This window comes from Chionomys nivalis, chromosome 21 (genome assembly GCF_950005125.1).
Source record: "Chionomys nivalis chromosome 21, mChiNiv1.1, whole genome shotgun sequence".
Taxonomy (NCBI): Eukaryota; Metazoa; Chordata; class Mammalia; order Rodentia; family Cricetidae; genus Chionomys; species Chionomys nivalis.
Window position 1 is genome coordinate 25,389,520 of NC_080106.1, and position 12,750 is coordinate 25,402,269.

General features: G+C 45.7%; 1 protein-coding gene across 1 annotated transcript in view; it reads left to right on the forward strand.

The window, feature by feature from the left end:
- Nucleotides 1-4,164: 4,164 nt before the first annotated feature.
- Cdh11 (cadherin 11) overlaps nt 4,165-12,750 on the forward strand; it is a 157,179-nt gene continuing 148,593 nt past the window's right edge. The window contains exon 1 of the mRNA XM_057753538.1: nt 4,165-4,352. The gene's annotated coding sequence lies outside the window, so the exon portion shown is untranslated. The remainder of the gene's footprint in view (nt 4,353-12,750) is intronic.

Genomic DNA, 12,750 nt, shown 5'->3' on the forward strand with positions numbered 1-12,750 from the left:
GATCTAGGAACTGCATTTGGGAGCAGATAAGCACTTGCTAAAAATGATTCAGCCACTGAGTGATTGCTGTACAGTTAGTTGTTATTGTTCTCTGGAAGAAGATCTTAAAGACTTAGGGTGAAAGATCTTATCCTCCTGGCAATTTCATTAAATTCAGGAAGGAAACAATTCAATAGCTTCAGGAAGCCCCTGAAACTGGCCAGATTCACTCGGCTCCTCCTTTGCCAAGTTTATATAATCAGCCTTGACTGCTGAGAGATCCTCTCAGACAAACCAGGCAGCCTGGAAGTGACACTTGGATCTAACTGTAAGTCCTACAGTGTGCCTCAGAGTTTTTTTTTTTTTTTTTTGCAAGCCATGCCAGGGTGGTCTTTTGGTCGTAGAGATAGTTCTAAGCTACTTCTGCTTCTGTAACTAAACTCAATAAACTCTCACTATTTAACCAAGTTGGGCTTTGCCTTGCTTGGTCTTGAAGGAATTGGTGCTTATTCAAGTGTTTCCAGGAAAAATGAGACACAACAGGGCAGAAAAGGGATTCAAACAGAGATCAAAGATGCATGACTTTCTTTTTTTGTTTGTTTGTTCCTTTCTTCTTTCATTCCTTCTTTTCATCCTCCCTCTCTCCCTTCCTTCTTTTCTTTCTTCCTCTCCCCTCCCATTTCTCTATTTTTTTAGAATTGACTCATAATGGTTTTCTCATTTGATATTTCTCTGTGTGCCTTCTCTGCTTGGGGAAGGCATATCTGAAAGCTAAATCACTTTGAGGAAATCTGGCCCTTGCTTAAATTTTTGCCTCACTTTTAAGGCCATTTACCAACAGGTATCTCTAGAGCAAGAGGTTTGTAGAAGGTCTGGGGAGCCTGAGGCTTCTGACTGGAAATAAAAAATAGCAATGCAGGCCCTAGCTATCTTCAGAGTCTGAGGAGAGACACATCACATCAAAGGGACCAAGTCCCTTTGATGAAGAGAAGGCAGGAAATTATCTGTCCTGCTCCAAGGAGGGACAGAGACTAGAAGAGGTTCATTTGGGGTTCCACGGGGGTCTGGAGTGGAAGGCACAGGCAACCTTGAACCCGAATTTCCTCTCTTGAAAAGCAAGGTAAAAGCAAGGAAGATAAGCAGCAGAACTCGGTTACTGCTCACAGAACTTGGTGACGTCCTTCTCTTTTATCTTCTTATTCTTTTCCTTTCGCAATCTCAACTGAAATCACACATTACTCCACCCAAGTGCTTAATATGGATTTCTATGACAGATCCTAACATAGTCACAAAAAAAGAGAAAAGTTCCCCTCCCTGAAATGCAAACTCTGAGCTGTGTAGGTGTGCCTAACAGACAAGGAGCTAAGTGAACTAGAGTGCCTGTGTCTAGGTCCTAGGAATTAATCACTTAGGAGACTTGGTGGGGGGGGGGGAGAGACTAGCTTGCTTTAACATTTGTAAGACTCTCTAATGCAGCTGCCAAGACAAAACTTGCCAAACAGACCTACGACGATCTTCCATAAGAACCAAACTTGAAAAAACAGGTTTCCACAGTAGCAGATTCTGGTTTGTAACCTCACACTCAGGTAACCACTGATCTGTTGTCTGTAAACTTGCATTTTTTTTTTTGAGACCTTGCATATCAGTGGAATCATGCTGTTTATCGTATGGTTTGCGACTTTTACCATTCACATGCCGGTCTTGGTATGACACGTTTCCTCTGATTTTGAGTAGAAAGAATCCTTGGCATAGAATTATGTAAAGAGAGTTCACTTCTACTATCCACAATACAACTTTGTTTTTAAATCTCGATGATGCTATCATTCGTGAAGCAGATAGTCTAAAGAATAATTGTTACTTGATGAATTCTGAGCAGAAAGCAGATGGCAATTTTCGGCTAGCCTGAGATATACATACATACCTCCAAGTTCCTGAGACTTTCCTTATTGGTGACCTACTCCTTACTGGCTCTGAGTCTCTCTCTAGCAAGTGGTTACACTGGTGCCAGCTGTAGGTTTCTTTTGTTCCCTTCATGCCTACGTGGAAAGGATGCAAAAATCCAGGCAAAGGTTGGTAGCTATTCAGAGCCATATTGAAGTAAATATTAGGGCGAGTCGGACACTTTTCGCTCTGCCCGCCCAGTAACATCACTCACACGTGGAAATGATTAGATAGAAGCCTCTATGTTCTTTTATTGTGTGGACTTCCGGGGGCGGTTTGGAACCTGCCCAAAGTTTTAGAGCATAGTGCAGACTTCAGATGAAAAGACAGTGCCAAAGAGACAAGAAGAAAGCAAAACCTAGCCTAATAGCCTAAAGAACTTAGGTCCCTGAGCCAACAGGAGCAGGCAGAAGCTTGCTCTCTCCAGAGAAGCACTTGAAGGCCGCCTGTGCAGCAACTGCTATCAGCCCGGTGTTGTGGCAGCGGCGGTGGGCGGCCTGGCACTTTGGGCACGATCGAGGGAAGTGGAGGAATCAGTGAAGTGGGAGCTGGAAGCTTAGCGCCCCCTTTCCCCAAAGGAAGAGTGGGCAGTTTTAAGGCCAAGTCCACATGGAGTGACAGATGCTTCCTTTCCCAGCAGGATGGTGACTGGGGTAGTGGGGTGACCACATCCAGTGTCGCGAGGACCCAGAGATGCTGGGTAAAACGCAAGCATAGCGCAGATATTCCTGCAGTCTTGCCCGCCCATTGGTTCCTGGTCACCTTTCCCGGAGCCCAAGGGAAACCAATGAATCTGTGAGAGTTCTGGGTCCCCAGGGCTGGTGACTAAGAGCTGGGGTTCATCTACCATCTGCTCTCCCTAGGTCCTCAAGAGTCCTCCTCCCCTTGCGCTTTGGATATAAGCATTCTCTTCTTTCGTTGGTCTCTTTCCTTCTAACTTCTGGTTCCTGTTACTCCAGCTTTTCCCTTGTGTCTTTATTTATTTTATTGTTCTTTTCCCGGGGGTTGCTACTGCCACGCCACCACGACCCTCTATAAGATTCCTTTTCAACCTCCATCCACTGGGAACCATCACCTTCCAGACTGGAAACTTGTCCTAACCCAAGGTCCACATTGAGGCAGGGATCCTTAAACCACATTCACAGTGCGCGTCTCCACACAGCTCTAGGAATGACGAGCTCCCCCCCCCCCCCCCCCGCCTAGTCCCTGCCGTTTTTTTTCGGAAGATGCATACCTCCAGAATGGGCTGGAAGTGGGTTGGGGTCTCTCTCGCTGTAGTGTGTCCTTGTGGTAAAGGGATAAACACGAGTCTGAGTGTGGGTGCCGGCAGGACAATTCTTTACATAGGCCCATCCACTAGCCGAATGGCATTATCTCTGGGGATTTTGGGGGATTCTGCAGTGACCAGTGGGGGAGGCAGAGGCAACAAGTGAAACTAAGGGGCGGGGGTTGGGGTAGGAACGTTGCTTGTACCTGGCTGGGCAGAAACCAAGGAACAGTCCCGGCAGGACTGACCCTAAGGAAGCTCTCCACGAGTACACGCCAAAGCTTTCCATGTAGGGTAGAATAAAATTGAGAAAAAAATAGAGATTGAGTTTTTCCGAATGCTTCTTTGCAGTGTCTTCACTGCTCTCCCAGAAAACCGACTTCTCAAAGGATAGGTGCTGGGGTTCTGAAGGCACGCAAGGGGGTGGCTGGGCAGGAGCGGTTAACGTGGAGAGATTTTCAGAGGGCGGAGTGCTAACAGATAAAGAGTAGAATGCACTCCCTAAATCCCGATTGCCTCCCCTACTCGGGCAATGCCTTCCATTCAATCCACCCTCCAGTCGGCCCTAGCTAGCCCATTTGGAGCGGATTTCAGGAAAAGAGGAAAATGGGGGCTCCCAAGCCCTCTCCAGCTTCCCTCTGTCGTCCTTTCTGATTGGCTGTGTATCCCTCGAGCCCAACTTCAGTCGCTTCAGACTCTGTCTGAGCCCCCAAAGAAGACCAAGCACTGCGACCCGGGGCAGAAGGAGCGGCCACCTATCCTGGGGTTTGGCATCTCGCGGGCCCCTGGAGGGAGGGGCCCGGACAGGGTCGGCCCCGTCGCCTGCTCCAGGCCCAATTCTCCACGTCTCGGTTCCTCTCCGCCCCCTCCCTCTCCTTCCCTCCCAACGGCGGCCTCCCTCCTCCCTCTCCCCCCCCCCCCACCCGCCTGCCTGCCCGCCACCTCCCCCCGGTTTCTCATTCCTGCCACTAGCGCGCTCCGCGGCTCTTTCCGCGGCCGCCGCCAGCTGAGGGGAGCGTCGCGGGCCGAGGAGCAGATGCCGCGGGGGCCGCTCACAGCCGCCGCCGACTTGTGAATGGGACTCAGACTGGGGCTGACACCACTGCGCTCACCCAGTGCCAGGGACCGCCGGCCGGGAGGTCGCATTCGCCCGCAAGGGCCCCAGGTGAGGCGCTCTGCGAGTCTCTAGCCCGTGTCTAGATGGGGCTTCTCGGAGTAGGCAGAAAGAGGAAATAATCGCTACGGAAGGGGGAGGCTGGTGGTTGATGGAGATCACTAATGGAAAGAGGGAGGGCTTGGGGGGGGGTGTTAAAAGAATATTTGTTTTTAAAATCAGAAAAGAAAAAAAGAGAAGGCAGCCAGCTGTGGGCGCGGGCAGAGCAGGGGTTTGAGGCGCCAGATGTGCACTCCCCCGCTCTTTGATGCGTTCCCCACTCCGGGGGGTTTTGCACCAAGGCTTTGGCATAGGGGATTTGCTCTGGTTTGGGGCAAGGGACTGCAGAGCTGAGCTCTGGACACGCAGACTGCTCTGGTCATGTCTCTAAGGAAAGTCGACCCCTGTGCGGTGCCGCCCGCCAGCGCAGTGCCTGTTCCCCAGACTGGATCGCTCTCTGTAGGGTTCTTAGGTGGTCCTCAAGCACCTCCGTAGAGACCTACCCAGGACGCAGTCCTGGTAAAGAGAGCGCGGGGGAAGCCCAGAAGAAAGCAAGCGGCCGGGAGGGGAGAGGCAATTGGCCGCACTTTGATAGCGTGGGTCTGGGTCTTCCGACTGCGGCTACGAGGCCGGCATCATCAACCCTCGAGTCAGCGTCTCCTCGGGGGCTCCGCTCGCCCTCCTAAGCTCCTAGCGGTGTAGTGGGTGGTCTGTGGGCGGCTCAGACTCTAGCTGGGCTCCGGCTTGGGCTAGAGGAAGCTTTCCAGGGTCAATGTTAACTTTGAGAGTCAAACCTTCCCCGAAAGCCTGCGCCTCCTCTCGGAGCGCTTCAAGCCTCCCTAGCTTCCGCACGCTCGCCTCCCTCCCTGCGCTTGGCCTCCGAGCCGCCTTGCAGGGAGGGCCAGGAGCGGCGGGAACGGGGTGGCCGCGGGGGCATCCTTCCCTTTCGCTCCCACCCAGGCTCTCCTTGGCAGGGTCTTCTCGATCTGGGATGCAAAGAGTCCCTGAAGAAAGTGGGACCCAGGAGGCCTCGGGTCCAGCTCCCTGTTCTCTTTCTTGCCAAAGCCGGGTTTTGGCCAAGGCTCCTCGCTCCTGCCTTCCGCGGGTGAAAGGTTCCCTAGATGTTCGAAGAAGCCCTGTTGCTTTTGGTGATAAATGCAGCAGGAATTTCACAGGCTATGGCACGCTATGAAGAAATTGCATCTTCTAATTATTTAACGGTGCCATTTCTGCACTAAGAAGGGTCGTCCCTAAGGACTGGGAGTGGGTTGGTTAATGAAAGCCTGGAACTGCAGGAGGGTAGAGATTTGTCTAAAGGCTCTCCTTCGGTTTCTTCTCCAAGAAGTCTTTTACGATGGCTCCTAAATCTTTTCCTATTTTCCTCCGATCATTCTTAGCTGTGTACTAGGAAGCAGTAAGTTTTCGGTTTAAGCTCAGAGAGCAATGATAATCAATCTGGCCAGAGGCTAAATCAATTTCCTGATTGCTAGGGCTTGCAGCGGGGGTTTTGCGGGGTGTCTGGATTTTCCGGGAGACCGGCATACAGATGTTCTCAGGACCGAGGATCCCTTGGAGGCACGTCAGCGTATTAGCCAGGTTCAGCCCAGTGCCAGGGCCTCTAAGACTAGCAGAGGAAAAAGAAGGGACTGACCTTGATTTCAATAATGTTGGAATTGTGTTTTCCTAAGAACAAGGAGACAGAAGTCCTCCGGAACCAAGACAGAGATGCTCAACCCTGGTTTCAGGCAGCCTGCTTCTTTTCTAGTAGAACAAAGGAATAAAAGTTACAAAACAAAGGACATAGCTGTGGCCAGTACTAGAGTGACTCTGAAGCCACAGGCATGTTAAGTTCCTTAAACAATCTCTAGCTCTCAAGTTTTAGGGTTGGCCAGTCAGGCCCTGGAATTCGAACCCTCTGTGCAAAAACGTCTATCCTGCCCAGTACAGAGGAATGCAAGCTGTTCTCAATGGAGGGAGATCAGGCACAGGCGTCCAAAGACCAGAAAACTTTGCTGGGTGAAAATGGGCTTTGCATCTTGCTTTCAGAGGCATTAAATCTTAACATGTTGAAGTACTTCGAGTCTATACTTTTATTTTTAGTAATAACCAATGGTTACTGTCATTATTCATTATTTTAATTGTTAGTTCAAAGTCTGCCTATACTTATCAGGTTATCATATGGAGAGAGAGAGAGAGAGAGAGAGAGAACATTCTCCACCCCTGCCGGTAGGGGATGAACAAATGAACAAATAAATGTTTAGGGAGGATGGAAATGGGATAATCTGGCTGGACTTGCAGATTTGTTCAAGGTGGGTTTGTTGCATGCTAGGAAAAAAAGAAGAAAGAAAGAAAGAAAGAAAGAAAGAAAGAAAGAAAGAAAGAAAGAAAGAAAGAAAGAAAGAAAGCGTTTGAGAAATCATTCTTGTGGAAGCATTGGGCCATCTTGATAACACTCCGGGAACTTCCATTATGTTCAGAACGCTTATCAGTGCACTACAGCAAATTACTTGAAACTTAAATTCTATTTTCAATTAAGATGCAATCTTTTGTTAATTTGAAAAAAATTAAGTTACAGCTCTATTTTATTTTTATGGCACAGAACTCGTATTTCCCCATTTACTTTGGTGGCCTCAGAATGTTTATTTGTGGGAGGAGGGTGCAGAGTTGGAGAGCTGTGTCATCATTTGGGGGAATATGGGTCAATTTCATGCCCCTTTAATGCACAACCCTTTGTAATTCATGGCTTTTCTTTCACTTTGAATAAAATTACATGGCTGCTTTGTCAGGATTCAGGTTTGGCGACCCTCATACGGGAATCACCATGACATTGACGTCATGGCTTGATTTACAATGCCAAAACTATACTTCCATGAGCTTTGTGTGTCTTGAAACCTTATCCAGGAATGCCAATAGCTGAGGAAAAGCACTCGGTTCACGTAAACATTGATCTGTTGTATGTAAATCTGTTTTTTTTTCTTCTGAATCATCCAAAAAAGGTCCACAAATCTGATTTTAATCTGCATCCCCAATCCTTTTGTGTTGGAAGTTCAAAATGCATGCTAAGTTTATTTGAGCTTATTTTCAACATTGACTTTTATGTTACTTTGATTATAGGCCTACCTATTTATTGGCTAATAACAAAATACACTCCATGTAGTTGAGAGAAGGCATTGAACATTTCTGTTTCACAATCAAGACTGCAGAACTGCTACAAATTTCCAAGTATTCCCGTAGAAATATACGTTCACTTTATGTGTTCACTATTCACTGATTTTAATGCATTAAAAAAGTCTCTCTTTTACCAAACTGGTCGTTATTCCATCAGAAGTTGGTTAATTTGTCAAGAACTTTCATTCTTTATTTAGAATTTGAAGTAGTCAACATTCCTATTTCAAAGTGGATGCTTCAGAAATACATCAAGTTATCTAGCTTTTATAATATTTGAAGGTAAATTTTAATGGAAAAGGAAATAAAATCCACAGGTTTGTTGGGGAAAAAGAAGAGGAAGAAAAGCAGGAGGAAGTTGGAAATGGTGTGGTTTCCCCGTATGAATTTACTGGTACATCAGAGTTCCTGTGATGGTCATCTAAAGTTTCCTCTCTGACCAAGAAATTCTAAAGAAAACAGTAGAGGATGATAATTAAGCATATCTGTGCTATAATTTTACACTGACATTGTGAGCCTTCTACATCTCTGGAAATGGACTCTTTTGCGGAAGATTGCACTTTTGGCCACTAGAGGGCAATGGTGACCTTCTCCAATTTTTTACTTTGGGCCTCTGCTTTTGAGGGGCACCATGAAAAGCAGTTTTGTTGCTAGCCTAGTCTGCACCTCTGCAGAGAGGCCAGATTCCCATTTCTGTGGCTCAGGCTCCTGAGCTGTGCAGGAACATCTTTCGAGGTGGAGGATCTGTTTCCGGCAGTCTCTCCTTTTCACTTTACACCATGTTAGAAAGTTGGGGAATTCTGTGATCTGAGATTGTCTGAGTCAAACCCGAGTGGGGGTTGGGCAGAGGATAAATAAAGTTAGCTCTTAGTGAGGCAGCTATCTGCCAGATAGATAGGTGGAATGATAGGTGATAGATGATGTTTTTAGTTTAGTTAGTTTGTTTGTTTTATTTTGTGATAGGAGGATAGTTTTGATTTGGGGAGAGGGTAGAATGAATTAGAGGTGGGGGAGGGGGAAGGAGAGAAGTATCCCGAGACCTCTGCAATAACATTTCCTCTCTTTCAAGAGGTCTGAACGATATTTGCAAGGCATTTGCAATTTGCCAAAAAAAAAAATTATAAAGAACTACAGTTTAATTTTCAGTAAACACTTTGAAGTGTTGAGTTTTAATATAGCAGCAATAGTTTACACCTACCTTTAAATCATTTCTGATATTGCTGTATAAAACCTAACTTTAGCATGGAGTAAAATTTAATTCAAGTTTGGTCCTCAGTCATTGAAATTTTAATCATTGAGGTTTTTTTTTTTTTTTGTCTTTCCTCAGTGATATGGAAATTGTGGTTTATGATTAAATGGCATATTTCAGACAGCATAAATTTATGTTTGTTACTGTTTGATGGTGTCATTAAGAAAGTTCAGAAGAACTGAAAGAACAAATGCTATGCTATAATTAAGAGGAAAGCTCTATTAAAAGTAAGTTCTATCTTAAGTGGATACTTGTCTTTTTTTTTTTTTTTAAACTGAATAGAGCTGCCTCCCTGGTGGCTCAGCAGTAGAGTTCTGTGCAGCTCTGAGCTGGGCTGGAATCTGTGGACATTTGATGAAGCAGGAATCAATGCTAATGGATTATGGGAGGGACGATTAAGTCACTCAGTGGAAAGTAAGATGAAGTGTTTTACAAACTGATGTTCACTCACGACCAGAGTGTGGATTTAACTTTTCTTAAAAGGCACTCTGACACTCGAAGGCCTGGTGAGCAATGCACATTAGAACTGTAGACGAAACTTTATTGTCCTTTAGTTTGGTTTGGGGACATTTGTGGAGATCTGGGATACTCTCAGGGAGCAAGTGTTGGTCCCCTCAGTTCACGGTTTCAGCTCAGGCAGAGAATCTGATATCTTGGGATGTTAAACGAGAAAGGAATCTAAGAGAGAAGAGAAAGGGAAGAAAACTGAGAGAGTATGAGAGAGAGAGAAATGGTGCCATTTCTCACGGCAGGCCAGGCACAGGTCTCTATAGTGCTGTCTCCTGTTTTCTCAATTTCCCCAGGTCCCCAGGTTGGAGGCTTGAGGGCTGAGCATGGACATTGCTGCAAATGGCTCTACTGGCCGCAGTGAGCAGCAAATAGAGACTTACTCTGGCTTCTGTAACTCTGCACTTCTTAAACAACACTTGTGAATGAAAACTGCTTTCTTATTAGATTGTCCATGCTGCTGCAGATGGTAGAAGCCTTTACTTCCTCACCTGGTCCATTCCACTGGAATGATTTTTTTTTTTAATGAGAGGTGATATTAAATTCACCTCTCCCTGTTCAGTTCCTTTATATGGAATGGCTTTAGGCCCAGTGACAGCCTCAGTGTAATGGTGACCTAATTGTCAGAGCAGGCTGAGTGGTAGAAGGCTCCTCCCTAGTCCTAATATTAGACACATAGGGATATTTTCCCAGCTCTCATTGGGTTCCACCAGTGAAGGAAGACTCTGAATAGAGATCCGCTTATTAACACTGGATTCTCCTTCTCTGAGTAAGTTTGGTGTGATCAGAACTGATGCTCAAACTGCTGTGAACTTTGGGAACATTCTACCCATGGGCATGGTTGTGGATCAGTTAGGCTGGTTCTTATTATCACTGAAGCTCGGACCACTTATTTAAACCTGGTGGTAGCCTTGCTCTGCAGCATGGCTCCGCGGAGGACAAAGGATATGAGCTTAGGCATGCATGTGCAAGGTTAAACCTGACCTTATTGAAGATTCTTTTATTCATCATGGAGTTTTCCAGTCATCTCTTAAAGCACATTTATTCGTGTATTTTATGTGTATTAATCTTTCCCCTGCATGCATGTGCGTGCCTGGCACTCATGGGGGGCAGAAGAAGGCAGGGGGTTATGTGGAATTGGAGTTGCAGACAGTTGTGAGCTGCTGTAGGGGTTCTGGAAACAGAGCCCTGGCTCTCTGTAAAACAGCAATTGTTGTTAACCACTTAACCATCCCTCCGGGCCTTTTCTAATAATTTTGACTTTAAAATATAGCATTAAATATTGTTTCTTTTGATTAATCGTTTTTTTTTTTCATCTCCATATACACCCTTCATGGAGAGTACATTACCTGATGTTGCTTTCACCCACTGTGGTCAGCACTTCCAGTACTCTGTATTTAAAGCTCCTTTGTATTTGGAAAACTGGAGAAGACTAACCAAAAATTATGCTAAGGTTCAGCTGCCTCTTCTGTAAAAACAGACCTCGTAATAATACCTGTGGCCTGGGATTGCTATAAAGGTAAAATCAAGTTGAGCCTGGTGCCTAGTGACTCACCAATAAACTCTGAAGCTACTGAGTGCAAAAAAAAAAAAAAATAGATCTGGGGACTCTGGAGACTTCAGCCAGTTAAGGAGTGCTTGCTGAATAGAGAGAAGGACCTGAGTTCAATCCCTGAAACACATTTAAAAGCCAGAGGCATGAACTTTTAATCCCAGTGCGTGGGAGGTAGAAACAGGCCAATCTTTGGGGCTCACTGGTCAGCCAGGTGAGCTTATTAGTGAGTTCCAGGTCCAAGGAGAAAACTCATCTCAAAAACCAAGATAGATGACAGCTGAGGAAAAGTATCTAAAGTTTTCTGTGGCCTTCACAGGCATGCGCAAATGCATGCTCAGGCTCAGCCCTTTGCATTGAGTCTTATAGACTAACTATGTCAGCCAGCAGCTCCTCCTTCAAATAATGTAAATCTTTGTTCTAGACTGGGGCATTTCTCTGTAAGTGATGGAGTGTTTGTTAGGGCCTTCCTCTCTTTGAATGATTTCATGTGCTTAGCTGATCCATTCTTCATCCATTTAGAATTTTCAGGAGGCAGTGGAGATTTTCGAGATGGTTAGCGCTTCCAGGAAGCACCTGCCTCTTTGGTACATTTGTGAATTTTGTTTCCACTGTTCATCTCATATATGGGTGGCTGTGGGAAGTTACCCCAAAGTAACATCTTCCTGGGAAAGCCGCCGGCGCTTGTGATGGGGAGATATCCATCAGGGGTCTGCTTTCGTGTAAAAATGGCTCATTACTATTCCAGACAGGCTTAAAAGATAATTAGTCTCTTGATAAATTGTCTCAATTTCAAGACTGTTCCTGTTTGTTTTTCAGGTAAATGTAGTTTGGGATTTCAAGGGGTTTGAGCAGTGACAATTTTAACTCCTGAAGAGACAGCAGCTGAAGAAGCCTGTGCCCCACCCAGTAGTTTCTGTCTCTTATGGTCCCAGACAAAAACAGTGAAAAAGAAAATCCCAGGTGTCTCACTCTCCTCACAACCCTTATTGGTTTCCCACCTGTTTTTACACCCTTTATCGCAGCCAGCCTGGGCATCGCAAGCTCCTGGGCCCTCCATTTTCCATCTGCAGCCTACTTGAGGCACCTGTTCTTGCCCCAAGCTTGTATTCTCTCTTGGTTTTTTTTTTTTTTTTTTTTTTTTTTTTTTTTTTTTTTTTTTTTTTTTTCTGCCAAAGAACAAGAATAGATAATGTATTCACCTGGTACCATGGATAGCAGAGAAAGCCAACTTTCTGAGATCCTACTATGTGTCATGTGCTGACCCTATTCCTCTATCCTTCTATACAGCCTCTGGAGGAGCAGGGATGCTAATCAAACAGTCAGATAGATAGATTGCTCTCAGGGAAACTCAAGACACTTGAGGGTGAGTTTGCAAACCTACTCTGAGTTAATGCTCAGCAGTTGTCTACTATGTGGGATGTGTGTCATATGCCTGGGCCTTCCTAGCAATTAGGGGCAGAGTATTATGACAGAAAATATGAGCTAATCATGTGACTCTAGAGCCCTGCACCATCATCCCAAATCTTATTTACAAGAGGAGCTCCTGAGAGCTACTGCTTAAACTCTTCTCAGTAGGGTTTCTTTTTGTCAATGATCCCACAAACACCTTAAATGGCTCAATGGATGGCAGCCTGTTAACCACCTCTCAGGGAACCTGGGAAGCAGCAGATGATTCGTTAACTTTGTTCATTAAAATGTTCTGTCTAATGCAGGGCAAACTAAGTGCTTCCTTGTGTAGCTTCCCCCAAAGACTTACACTTTGTGTCCCAGGGTATTTTTCATCTTTCTTGACAGCCCTACAGATATCAGAAACTGACTTTTCATAACTTTGGATGTCCAGAATTTATTGAACACTAAGCCATTAGGGCATTATGCTAAAAGGATTCCAAGTACTCTCAGACTTTCTACTCATAAACACACTGGGAATGATGGTC